The 5,273-nt window shown below is 44.6% G+C and overlaps 1 long non-coding RNA gene across 1 annotated transcript in view; it reads right to left on the bottom strand.

Annotated features, from left to right (window-relative positions):
- Positions 1–594: 594 nt before the first annotated feature.
- Positions 595–5,273, bottom strand: part of LOC114638076 — a 10,600-nt gene continuing 5,921 nt past the window's right edge. Inside the window, exons 2-3 of the long non-coding RNA XR_003713819.1 lie at positions 1,511–1,551; positions 595–1,072 (exon numbers count right to left, since the gene is read on the bottom strand). This is a non-coding gene — a long non-coding RNA (uncharacterized LOC114638076). The remainder of the gene's footprint in view (positions 1,073–1,510; positions 1,552–5,273) is intronic.

The following is a 5,273-nucleotide window of genomic DNA, read 5'->3' as shown; positions in this document are numbered from 1 at the left end:
GTTAGTGTGACGCGCCACCTCGCTGATAAGGAGAACACGCCACACTCAGGATTCTTCTGACAGCAGTTTACTTGTTACAGCTCTTTTAGATGGTGTTACAGCTCTTTTAGATGGTAGTGTTACAGCTCTCTTAGATGGTAGTGGCGAAGGACCCAGAGCCCCAGAACCCACGGCTTATATAGAGTCCTGGGAGAACTTACTGCATGCTCATTGGCTCCTTAAGTGATGCCTAATTAGCATACTAGTTTTTCATTGGCTCTTGGAGTGAGGCCTAATTAGCATATTAATTTTGCTCTTTGCGCATGCGCACATTCGGCTTGGCTCTGACTGAAGCCAGAGCGCTGGAAGCCAGCACATGCGCACTTCCATTCATGGCTCTGTCAGAGCCGAGAAGCAGGGAGCCGGCGCGCCTTGCTCGGGCGCACTTTACTTCACGGCTCCCTCACAGTGCCGAGAGGCAGGGAGCCAGCGCGCCTTGTTCAGGCGCATTTTACCTCACTGAGCCGCGCCATTGACAAATGTCGAATGCGGCTCCCACACGGAGCCGCGCCATTGTCGAATGGCGAACGCGGCTCCCAACAGGTTAGTGCAGTGCATGTCCTAGTTTATGACTTGGTGGTTCAGATGACATCCAACTCATGATGGGCAGCTCAGGTCACATTGTAACTTGATGGCCCATTATCAAATGTTCAGTTTCTGAACAGGAAACTTAAGGATTCTTCAGAAAATCAGTGCAGTTGGATGGTGTTTTATGCTGCAAATACATGAGGGAACATTTCTCCGAAGTAGACTCTAGTGAAAGGCTGAGAGAGATTCAGGAAGGAGCATTTAGTTGAAACATCTAGGTAAAGACATTTTCTACTCAATCGATCATGTGAGAGGACCCGTGATGAAGTATTCTTTGCGAACAACATTTGTGTATCGGTCTTCCTTACATAACACAGTTGGGCTGCATTTGTCAGGATTCCACAGGGTGAAATGCACCAAAAAAAAAACTTCTGGTGGTGTGCTTTGGCTTGCTGCAGCTTCTTGCCACTTCCATGGACTTAGGCTGATGGCAGAGTGACGTCATCTGAGAAAGACACACGTACTGAGGTAAGATCCATGGAGGACAGCTGATGTTTGGAGTGAGTATAAATAGAACTCGACAGACAGTGATGGAGACTGAGCTTGGCTTGCTTAGAGGTCTAGCTGTGCAACTCTTCTTTGCTGATCTTTGCTTCCCTGAGAGAGGCACAGCTGAGACCTGCTCCTGGCATTCCTACTGGTCCACATCCCTCTTGCTGATTCCTGTGGAGGCTGAGGCCTGGCTGTCTCTGCTGTGTAGTGCCGCTGCTGATAATTCCTGTTTGCTATCCTGACTCTACCAAACAGGACTGCTAATATATTCCTGAAGTGTTTGTGAGCAAATGAAACTGTCCCTAAGGGCTCCTGTGAACTGAACTGCTGATTTCCTGACAAAGCAGATACGATTTGCTCCAAAGAACCATTTCTACACAGTTTCACTTACCCCATATCCTTTGTTTCCCTCCAGCTCTGGTGGGTGGTGGGCTAGAAGGGAAGTTAAAGAATTTAACAACCATCATTAAAAGAAGGTATTAAAAGAGTTACAAGAATGTGATGGAGACTTTGATTCACTGTTTCCCCTGGTAGAGGGAACTCTAAAGGCTTCCCTTTAGCCTTTCCTACCAGAATAGCCCTCAGTCTACAGGTCAGGGAACCAATGTGAGAATTCCGCCAACTTCTAAGTACATCTATCTCAATTATACGTACTGGGACTGGAAAATAACCACAGGATGAATTCAGGAACCCAATGAGTCATATTTCTGCCAAAATCGCATTAATTACTAGACTTCCATAGGACCCTACTTTTTTTTTAAGATTTATTTATTATTTTATTTATGAGTACACTGTCGCTGTCTTCGGACACACCAGAATAGGGCATCCAATCTCATTACGGATGGTTGTGAGCCACCATGTGGTTGCTGGGATTTGAACTCAGGACCTCTGGAAGAGCAGTCAGTGCTCTTAACCGCTGAGCCATCTCTCCAGCCCATGAATACATTGTAGCTGTCTTCAGACATACCAGAAGAGGGCATCAGGTCTCATTACAGATGGTTGTGAGCCACCATGTGGTTGCTGGGATTTGAACTCAGGACCTCTGGAAGTGCAGTCAGTGCTCTTACCCACTGAGCCATCTCTCCAGCCCAGGACCCTACTTTAATTGAAGGGTAATAATGTGTCTTGTGATCTCCTGCAATTAGCATTAATTTGGGCCAATATCTAATAGAGCCTGGAAAGGCTGATTCTTTACCCCAGTGTATGGCTATCCTGGTGAAAGCCTGTAGGTCCCACTAGGAAAGGACTGGAGAAAGGCTCACAGTAAACATTTTAGGTATTTTATAAGGTACTTACTTACTCAGGCAAACCTGGCCAATTATTCATTCAAGGGGTTTTGGGTCTGTAAACTGGCTCAAGTCTAGAAATTGATTCACAGGCCAACATGTTGTTTTGTCACTATTATGTAGCCGTCCATTCATTTGTTGACAATTTTTCCACTTACATGATCAAACAAAATTTCCATAGGCTTCTGTGGTGATTTGATTAAGAGTATTTCCTGAGCCATGGTTCTGCAGAGCCAAAAGCAAGCAGATCTCTTGGTTCAAGACCAGGCTAGTGTACAGAGTGAGTCCCAGGGCAGCCAGGGCTACACAAAGAGACCTGTACCTGGTCTTTGTTACTTTGTTGGTTCTTTTTTCTGGTCATTGCTACTTTGTTAGTTCTATTTTTTTCACCCTTTATCTTCCTGGTTTCATTCCCTATGACTAGATAGGAAAGAAGGAAGGGGAGAGAGAGAGAGAGAGAGAGAGAGAGAGAGAGAGAGAGAGAGATCACTCAATCTAATTTCTTTCCCAACCATGCCTCCCAGTTTCCAGCCCAGCCCCTTCAAATGTTTCTCCCAGCCTTTCCTCTCTCAGTTCACCTTAAACAATTCCTTCTCTCAGTTTTCCCAATACCAGCAGCTCCAAACTGTAACAATTGTTCTAGTCTATCTGCTCAGTCAGCTCCTCCTGGCTCTACTGTCTCCCAAGAATATCTTCTGCATCAACTGCTTCTCCTCTCACTCTGCTTGCCCAATCCTTTTTCTCAACCTCAGTTGGCTTTTTAATAACCTATCCTGTTCCTAGAAATCCAAGAGGCAACAACACTTAAGGTCATAGTGTCAAGCAGTTCTAACAGCTACAAATTCTAAAGGGCCAGTTGACTAGCAACTGGGTACCTTTTAAAGGGTCAAGTACATAAGATAAAACACACTGCAGAAACAGTCAAAAAAAAAAGCAGGAGAAAAATATATTCAATATTCAGCTCCTTAAGCTCATAAATTTGAATTCTTGGTCTTTAGGGAGTAGAAGTACTTGGGGGGCAATTAGGGGATATGGCCTTGTTAGTGGAAGCCTGTCACTGGAAATGGAAATTGGGGCTCCAAAAGCCCAAGATAGTTGTAGAGCCTCTCTCTCTCTTCCTTCTCATTGTGGATCCAGGTGTAGATCTCTTACTTACTTCTCCAGCACCACGTGTGCCTGTGTGCCACCATGCTGTCCACCATCACAGTAATGTGACAAACCTCTCAAGCTGTAAGCATGCCCCAATTAAATGCTTCATTTCATCAGTGTGGCCATGATCATGACTTGTCTAACAGCAACAGGACACTAAGACAGAGTTTAGAACCAAGGAACATGGCACTGCTGTCACAGGCCTGACAGTGCTACTTGTGGGTGGAATGTGAACTGGATTTGGAAAGTAACCAAGTGTTTTAAGTGTAGCTTCATGGGACAGTGGTAGGAGCATGCAAGACAATGCTGAGGGTGATTTGAACTGGGAGGGCAGGGCAAGTTGAAGTACTGTCAGAAGGGGTGAATATTAGTAGCACACAGACAGTTCTGTGACATTTTGGCCAAAAATGTGGCTGTATTTGCTCCTGTCTGAAAAATCTGTCAGATGTTAATAAAATTGAGGAGTTTTGAGTTACTGGCATTGGCAGAGGAGATTTAAAGACAACCTAGTACTGAGTCTGCCTTGTGGTTATTAATGGTGACTCTTATAAAGATCTATAATTAAAAGGACCAGCTAGTCAAGGAAAAAGAAATATGTACTGTTTGAGGGGAAAAGAAGCACTGTAAAATGTAATGGAGCTAAATCCAGGACTCGAGGAGACAAAATTTAATAAAAATCCCTGATGATCAATAGAAAGTGTCTGCATACTCCAGAACAAGACCACAACCATCGTAGCTTCCAACTTATAAAATGGAATTAAAGTTTAAGCAGTGAAAGAAACTATCAAAAACAGCAGGCTGTTGAAAACATATTTGAACGAGGGGTAAAAGCTGTAGCTCCAGCAAGCAGCAGAACTTGGCAGCTTCAGCCACATGGTCCTGGTGTCTTCAGAGTCAAAAATACAAGAAAGAGATTATGGAATCTCCCTCTGTGGCTATGAATTGCCACTGAGGTCAGGTGTACGGCAGAGGTGTCCATGCATGGAGGCCCAGAGAGGACGCTGTATGAAACTGAAGTCTGGATTCCACTGGAGACCTCAAATGTTGAGGATGCCACAGTCATGGACACCTCTCAAAGATCAGTGCTAAGAGGGAAAGGAACCAGCCCAAGACAGAGATGTGTGTTACAGTCAACAAGCTGACAGGAGTTGGAGATCTGAAGAGTGCTTTGACGTTAGACATGGAGATGCAGAGTTTGGAGTTTGCCCAGCTGGTTTCTGGTCTTGTTTTTGGTTCAGCATTTCCTCACAATGCTCCCTTTCCTACATTTTGGAATGGTGCTGCACATCCTTTGCCAGGGTATGGGGGAAGAATGTGATCTATCTGCTATTTTATTCAGATTTTACAGGGGTTACGGCTTAGGGATTGTATGGGTTTGAATTTTATAATGCATTGAGATTGTGATAGACTATTAGACTACGGGGACTTTTAAGGTTGGCTGAGTGCATTTTTTGCCTTATGATATTGCAACAGGCCTATGGGGACCTGGAAGCGGAATGCTGTGGTTTGAATACAAATGGTTCCCATAGGCTCATATACTGAAATCTTGATCATCAAGGAATAGCACTACTTGACAAGAGTGTAGGTGGTGTGGTCTCATTAGAGTAATGTGGCCTTGTTTGAGGACATTAGTCAGAGTGTAGGCTTTGGTTTTCAAAAATGCCAAGCCAGGTCTCTCTCTCTCTCTCTCTCTCTCTCTCTCTCTCTCTCTCTCTCTCT

Source organism: Grammomys surdaster, unplaced genomic scaffold (assembly GCF_004785775.1).
Source record: "Grammomys surdaster isolate TR1022 unplaced genomic scaffold, NIH_TR_1.0 125504, whole genome shotgun sequence".
NCBI classification, from domain to species: domain Eukaryota; kingdom Metazoa; phylum Chordata; class Mammalia; order Rodentia; family Muridae; genus Grammomys; species Grammomys surdaster.
This window is presented reverse-complemented; position numbering and strand designations above follow the sequence as displayed.